Raw genomic sequence first — 8,857 nt, forward strand, 5'->3', positions numbered from 1 at the left:
TCCTTCCTTCCTTCCTTCCTTCCTTCCTTCCTTCCTTCCTTCCTTCCTTCCTTCCTTCCTTCCTTCCTCCCTCCCTCCCTCCCTCCCTCCCTCCCTCCCTTCCTTTCTTCCTTTTTTTCTTTTTTTTCCCCTGAGGCAGAGGAGGAAATAGGGGAAGAAACCACTGGCTAGAGAATTTTTTATGGCCTTCAGAAAGTACCTGGTGCTGGGTAAGAGGATTTGCAGGTCAGGACCAATCTTGGAGGAACCCGCTCTCTGCCAACATGCCGTCAGCCATTCAGTGCTAATCAATAGTAACGAGATGACAGGTTGATATTAGTGAATAAAGCAATAAGCCATTTCCCCTGTAGAAGTTACACAAATGACTTGTCCTAACAGCATGAAACTATTGGAATTTTTCTAGGAAATGCCCATGGGCTCTTACAGTAAATCTCTTTCATATATGGATAATACATCCTTCTTTCTCTTAAAATGCAATGAATGTGCTCCTTAGGTCTGTAAGTCCTAATCAACCCCACTCATAGGCAGTTGAACTCTGTCCAGTCAGCATGATTCAGAGATATAACTGTCAACTGTGTGCACAGTACTTTTATAATCTTCAAGGGGGTATTTACCATTTGGGGGAATGCTCAGCACCCAAATGCCCCTCCTCTATAGAGATCTCTCCTGTATAACTGCTGGAGAAAAGTAGTGCTCTGCCTCCCACTTTGGAAGCTGATAGGATCTAGTTCCCCTCTCACCAACCCCTGGCAGCTAGGCAGTGGGCTGATGATTTAGGTTCAGCCAACTGGATGTTCCTGCCTGGCCCTTTGGGTTGTGAGCTGGGGATGTAATTTAGATAGAGTTATTCATAGTGATGGACCTAGTGGCAACTGCTCAACTTTCTGTAGTGATGGCACTGGTTTCTAGCAATGGTCATATTCTCCCTGGGGTGTTCCTTTTAAAAATAGCTGTGGATCTTTTGGATATAGCTTGTTTTCCTGGATTTTGAGTTTGGGGGCTGATACTTTGAGTCATCTGACACCTTTATCAAAGTACCTTCCCACTTAAGTTAGCCAGCATTGGTTTCTGACCATTAGAAAAACTTTATCTTGTTTAAGTCCCATTTCAGTACTGAGAGTATGGGATTCCAGATATCACTTTCTACATTTTGTAAAGGAGAAAGCTGAGGTTGAGCAAGGCAAGTGACTTGCCCATGTTTTTGCTAGTGAGTGGCAGAGTTGAGACTTGAAGTGAGCCTGTGAGACCCATACAGGCTGTGTCCATGTCTTATTTAGTATACTATATCCAGAACCTGGTGAAGGACATGGCAAAGGACCAGACTGTCAAGAATATTTGCACTCCACATTCAGCCTGTGGTATATAGTGTTATCTCTATTTGATGGGAGAGAGACTGTGACCTAGAGTACATCAGGACATTTCTAATACAGAAATGTTTGCTGTTTTTCAGGAGCATGGACTCAGGAAAGCTGAAGCACAACCACAATCATACCCATCTTTCTGTCCAAATTGATCCCATTATTCAGCATTTCGGAAGGGGAGCATAGCATGGAAGGATATTGTGGGAAGTGGAGACTAAAACATGGGGAGAGTGGAATGTCATTTATTTATGTGGTTTTTAGTGTATTTGCATAGAATGGTTATTCTGTCTGTGCTATGCTGGGCACCTGACATAACACCTATCTCATCCCATCCTAATAATAGTTAACAATATGATGTAGGTACTGTTATTGCCCTTATTTTACAGATGAGGAATCTGAGACCTAGGGAGGCTAAGTTCCTTGCTCCAGATTCATAGCCAGTAAGACACAGCACGAGGTAGGATGATGTCACGGCCCAAGCTCCTAACCCATATATTGTACCAATGGGGCTTGTTGACATTTAAATCTGGAGTTCATTGATGATGGTTGACTGCTTTGTAGTGCATTTCATTTTTTAAAAAAATGTATAGAATTGCTTATGTACTTCTAAGATCATGATCTTTGAAAGAGATATTCCCTTCTCCACAATTTTTTTTTTTTTTCTGGGAGAAAGCTGAAATTTGGAAGACTTGGCAAAGGGAGTGTTAATGTGCTAACATCAAATGAATTCCATGGATCTTCTATTCATTAAGGCCCATTTCCCTGCACATAACTCATCTCAGCTTGGTTATACTACTCCAGGGTATGCTAGTAAAAGGGAGAAAAATGGGGAAGCCAGCCAGAAAGAGGTGTTTTGGGCTGCAAAAATCAACTTACACCTACCAACAAAGAAAAACAGAAAGGCGTTGCCAAACAGTAAATATCAAGTTCATTGCCTAAGCCCCAGAAGAAAACGTATTAAGCAATTTATGATGCCTTTTTGAGTCTATGGTCACCTGATACTACTTGGCTGTGAATTTGGGGAATTGCAATTCAGCAATTGGGAGATGAATCACAGCAAAAATTCTGGTCATTTTGTACCTCTGATAAAGTATTGGGGATGACAAAGCATGAGTCTCCTTTGCCTGAGATAATGTACATTTCTTTATTCATTCACTGAATTAATTTACTGAGTACCTAGTATGTACCAGGCAATCTTTTAGCACCAGGGATAAAGCAGTCACCTTGACTTGGAGTAGTCCTCTCTTACAGAGTCTAGCTAGGGAATACAGATAAAATTAAGAAAACAAATGAATAATTTCAGAGGGTGGTAAGTGACTTGAAGAACACCAGTTAAGTTCTTTGATGGAGGGTGGCAGGGGGAGAAGGAGTAATTGAAATTGGATGGTCTGGAAGCTCTCCCTATGGCCTTAATGTTAAGAAAAAGCCAGCCATTCAAAGGTCTAGAGCAAAACATTCTGGACAGGAGGGTGAACAAGTGCAAAGGATCCCAGGGAAATGGAACTTGGTGTGTTAGAGAAGCAGAAAGAACTGTGGGCCAGAGTTTAGTGAGAGAAGGGAGAGAGGGAAGAATTGAGGGCAGAGGTCAACAGAGCAGGTCATTAGGGCCTTTGGTCATTCATGTTCAAGAGTCTATTCCTTAACCTAAGAGCAGTGAGAGACACTTGGGAGTATTCAAGTGAGACTATTGATGTCTAACTGACAATGATTGAAGGCTCCTGGGGCAGTTTCAGTGGAGAGTGGTGGGGAGAGGCCTAGGAACAAAAGCAGGGAGAAGGGTTAGGGCATTGTAGCCAGACTACAGAAATGTCAGTGTTGTTGGACAGGAGTGTGTATGTCCTTAAAGTAAGCTCAACTATTAAAAAAAAAAAAAGGAGTGTGTATGTCCTAACATGGGTATTCATAGTGGTTTTCAACCCTGGCTGCACATTTGAATCACATTTGAAACTTCTTACAAATAAAGCTACCTGGGGTCTCTCCCTGAATATTCTGATTCAGCAGATCTGGGAAAGGCATCTGTCTTTTAAGAAACAAACAAAAGGAGATTCTGAAGTATAGCAAGGGTTAAGAACCACTGGTTTAAAAGTGTTTCCACATTCACTATTTCTTTTGAATCGGTGAGGTAGCTGTTGTTGCTGCCTCCATTTCATGGATGAAGGAACTGAAGTTCCCAGAAGGAAAGCAATTTATTTAAGTTCACATGGTGAGCAGAAGGCAGCATCCTGTTCTCTATATGCAAACCCAGTGCTCTCTCTCTTACTCCATCGCATATCCTTGAAAGTAGCCAGCAAGTAGGTTACTGTCTTTAAAAATCCAAGATAGAGAAGGATGTTCACCATCAGCAAGCAGCGAGCATAATGGAAATTTGGAGACAAATTGGGAGCCCATGACTGGGGGGTGGAGTATGGAGGCACTCTTCATGGTATCATAGAGAAAGATGGTTCAGATGGCATGAAATCTGACAGGGTGGTGAAAACATGTTTGAGGGGATTCATGAGGGAGAGTTTGAAGGGAGGATGGTAGAGATGATTAGGTGTGGGGAGATGAAGATGCTTCCATGAACCAATACCCTAGTGGTTATATGTTATTTTTTGGCTGTTTAGCATCCATTCCAATTTCTTGTTGGAGATAGACAGAGGTGGAGATTTCTTTTCCATTGGCTCCTCTACCAAAATGCTTTGAGTCACTTGGGTTCTAGTCATTTTGAACCTGGTTTTATAACCTTCCTTTGATCCTGGGATACCTCTACATCTTCTAACAAATCCCCTTTTTGCTATAAGTGTCCAGAACCTGTTTCCATTGCTTTCAACAAATTACTCCTGTCCCTGTTTGATGTGGTGATCATTTAGAGAAGGAAGACTGGGTGTGCAATTCCCTAAGTTGGCAAGTAGGCTAAATTTGCATTCTCCTACCCCACTTCCCACACTCAATCTTTGTAGGTATCTCTCTGATTTCGCTTTTGTAAAGATCACTGACTTCTTCTCTGGGATGCATACCCTCCTCCATTTATATACAGTGAAATGAGTGCCAAGAAAGAGAGACAATGGATAATCAAGAAGGATCATTCCTTCAATCCATTCTTTATTTAGCAGCCAGAGTGTTTTTTTCAAAATGGAAATCATGGCACTCCCAGGCTGAAAACTCTTTAGTGGCTTCCTATTGTAGCTAGGATAATGATGAATCCATTAGTGTCTACTAGGCCCCAGGAGATGTGATGCTTATAAGGATTCAACTTCATCTTGCCCCGTCTCTGATATCTATGCTCCAACCACACACGCATTTTTGTAGCTCCATGTAGGTACTGTGTCCCAGCTGCCAGAGGGCCTTTGCACATTCTTTTCCTTGACTCAAAGGCTCTTCTTTTCCCATTTTGCCTAGTAAATTCCTTCTTTACACGTCAGACCTACATTATTTCCCCAGATAAACCTCTGACTATACTGACTAGGTTGAATCCAGCTCTCTTCCCTTCCACTCTCTCCTGCCCCCATCCCAGGCACCACACATAGCATATCTCATTGGAAGCACCAGTCACCATGGCAATCTCACAATTTGTTTTTGTGGTTCCCCATATTTGACTAATGTTTAGGCCCCCACTAGTCTGTAAATTCTGTGAAAGCAAATCCCATGTTGTTTTTTTCATCATGTTCAAAGTTCACAGCACAGTGCTTGGTACACAATGATAAAAATGGTAAGAATAGGAATAACAATAACAATCAAAGTAGTAGCTATCATTTTTTATACTACAAGATGTTTTAAGCCCCTTACATGTGTTCTCAACAATCTTATGAGGTTCCACCATTATTCCCACTTAAATATGGGGAAGCAGATACAAAGAGGCTATATAATAATAAAGGTCACACAGCTAAAAAGTATTGGAGCTCAGGTGACAACCTACACAATAGGGTTCCAAAGTTGGCACTTTTAACTATAATGGTATCTTTCTTCTATGCATAATGGTTGTTCAGTAAGTGTTTATTGAATGAAGACATGAATGAAAGTGTGAAGGAATGAACACATGACCCCAGAAATCTGGGAATAAAATTCCAGAGACCTGAATTCAGTACCATCCCTGTGCCTGACACCTCTGTGTAATTTCATCCTTGAAGACCTCTGTTCCCTTTGTGTGAACAAGGAGGAGCGAGACAGACAAGTGTTAAGCACAAACACTCTGGGACTCTAAGCTGGCATGATTTAAAAGGCCACATCTGGGGCGCCTGGGTGGCTCAGTTGTTAAGCATCTGCCTTCGGCTCAGGTCATGATCCCAGGGTCCTGGGATCGAGCCCCGCATTGGGCTCCCTGCTCCGCGGGAAGCCTACTTCTCCCTCTCCCACTCCCCCTGCTTGTGTTCCCTCTCTCACTGTGTCTCTCTCTGTCAAATAAATAAATAAAATCTTTAAAAAAAAAAATAAAAAATAAAAGGCCACATCTGGATTCAGCTCTTGGACTTTGAAACCTTAAAAATGACCAAGGTAGAGAACTTATTCCCTAGATTATAAGGGAATTTGTGGCCCCTGGAGATGAAACAAAATAAGGAAAGACCATGTGGATGGAACCTACATCATGATTTTGGACAAGGAAACAGGAAGTTGTAGGCCTTTCTCTGTCCATCATTTTAGGTATTGTGCAAGGTGCGATTTAAGGGGTAATTCTCAACAATCACTTCCTTCTTGAGATATATTCATTATTAGCAGTTATGAATGCCTCCTGGAGAAACTGCAGAGCTAATCTTTCCCTTTCCTAATGTAGTAATACAAAAGTCTCATTGCATTAATACTTTTTCAGTTGTGCTGTAACTGAAGCCACAGAAAACTGCTCACCAGGGATTCTGAGCCTTGCAAACAAGTCTCCCTGAGCCTGCATGGAAAATGCAGACGTGCTCCTCTGTTGCTAGTTAAGCTTGCTGGGACGTTAATGCATGCCTCCTACAGCATTTTAGACCCAGGCCCCAGACCCAGGCCCCCTTCCCCACCCCCAAAGCTGCCACCAGGGTCCTATGTGCCTCCTAAACACTTGGCTGCAGCACTTGGGACATTTTATTGAGGCAGCTTTACTGAAGGATCCAATTACAGGGTATAGCAAGTTAGATTCAGTGCCCGGGTTAACAATGCTATGGAGAACACGGAGGTTCCTTTAGCCCTTCCTGGTATAAAAGAAATGAACAGAGTAATGGCAAACAGCCCCTGAGAAGGCTGCAGCTTCTGGACACGAACACTCCGCTGGGTTTTTAAAAATCTTTATATTTTTATTCATGTATAAAAAGCAGTACATCCTAGTTGAGGTGGGGAGTGGGGAAGTCAAACAATAGGAAGTTGAAAGAGTAAAGAGTAAACCTCTCCCTTTCTACCTTTAAAATCCCACATACTTTCCCTGAGGTAAGCACCAGTTTCAGTTTGTTGTATATCTTCCAGATCTTTATTTATTGCATTTACAAACAAAATTATATTATACCTGAAAAATTTCTGTCCACATTTTTCTGCAACTTTATTTCGTGCCTTAACAATACATCATGGACGTTTTCCACATCAATCCATGTAAGTCAACTTTATTCTTTTAATATGATCCTTTGCAATTTCTAGTTATGTCTCTATTACACAATTCTCTTAACCAATTCCTCTTTTCAATGCATATTTAGATGTTTCCAAAATTTTGGCTATTATAAATAATGCCACGATGAATATCTTTGTAGTTTCTTTGAGTATTATACTGTGCACGTATGAAAGTTTCTTTAGGGTAAATTCTAGAGGGTTATTCAGAGTATTGAATGAAAACAGCGTATTCGTTCTGGGATGTTCAAGTTCAGGTTTCCCATAGAGCTGAGACAAACTTTGGAGGGGTTCATTTTTAAAAATCATAATTAAAAAAATAAAATAGTGCTACAATCACATGACAAATCTACATGTTTGCTCTCTTATTACTATCCTTCATCCACCCAGTTAAACCACCAAATCCACAGGTAACTACTGCTGTTAGTTTTTTAGATATTCTTGCTTTTTATGCATAAACAAACAAATATGAATGTACTTTCCTATTTCTTCCTGTTTTTTCACATAAAAGGCAACATATTTCGTACATGATTCTGCTCTTGCTATTTCCTCTCATTCATGCATCTGATAGGTCTTTTCATATAAATAGAGAGCTTAGCTTTGTCATTACTTTTAAAATTTTTAGTTAATAGACTTTATTTTTTAGAATGGCTTTAGGTTTACAGAAAAGTTGAGTAGAAACTACTGAGATACAGAGAGCACAGAAGTTCCCATATTATGCTTCCTCTGTCCTCCCCCACATTTTCCCTATTAGTAACATCTTGCATTAGGGTGGTACATTTATTAAAGTTGATGAACTGTTATTGATACACTTTTTATTAACAAAAGTCCATAGTTTACATGGGGGGTTCATTCTTTGTGTTGTACACTACTATGAGTTCCGAAAAATGCATAATGTTTTGTTTCTACTCTTACAGTATCATATAATAGTTTAATTGCCCTAAGGATTACTTGTGTTCCACCTAGTTATCCCTTTCTCCCTCACTGGCAACTATTGGTATTTTGACTGTCTCTATAGTTTTGCCTTTTCCAGAATGTTATATAGTTGGAATCATATAGTATGTAGCCTTTTCAAACTGGCTTCTTTTACTTAGCAATGTGCATAGCAGATTTCTCCATGTTTTTTCATGGTTTGATTGCTTTTTTTTTTTTTTTTTTGGTATCACTGAATAATTCATATGGATGTACCACAGTTTGTTTATTCATTCACCTATTAAAGGACATATTGGTTGCTTCCAAGTTTTGGCAGCTATGAATAAAACTGCTATAAACATTCATGTGCATGTTTTTATGTGGTTATAAGTTTCATACCAAGGAGTACAATTGCTGGATCATATGGTAAGTGTTGTTTAGATTTATAAGAAATTGCCAAACTGTCTTTCAAAATGGCTGTACCATTTTGCGTTTAGCCAGCAGTGAATGAAATTTCCTATTGTTCTACATCTTTGCTAGCATTTGGTGTTGTCAGAGTTTAGATTTTAGTCATTCTAAAAGATGTGTACTTGTATCTCATGTTTTAATTTGCAATACTTTAATGACATGATATTGAACATCTTTTCATAAGCTTATTTGTCATCTATGTAACTTCTTTGGTTAGGTGTCTCTTCAGATCTTTTGCTTGTCTTTATATTTGGTTGTTTGTTTCCTTGTTGTTGAGTTTTAAGAGTTTTGTATATTTGAGGCTTTTAAATTTTTTAAATTTTTATTTTTAATTAAATAATTAATTAATTTGAATTAATTTATTTCTAGAGAGAGTGAGTGCCCGAGTAGGGGGGAGAGGGGCAGAGGGAGAGGGAGAGAGAATCTTAAGCAGGCTTCATGCCCAGTGCATAGCCTGACGCAGGGCTCAATCTCAGGACCCTGAGATTATGACCTGAGCCAAAATTAAGAGTCAGATGCTTTAACTGACTGAGCCAGCCAAGCTCCACAGATGTTTTTTGTGTGTTTTGGAT

The sequence above is a fragment of the Mirounga leonina genome, unplaced genomic scaffold (assembly GCF_011800145.1).
Source record: "Mirounga leonina isolate KUSES-001 unplaced genomic scaffold, KU_Mleo_1.0 Mir_104, whole genome shotgun sequence".
NCBI classification, from domain to species: Eukaryota; Metazoa; Chordata; class Mammalia; order Carnivora; family Phocidae; genus Mirounga; species Mirounga leonina.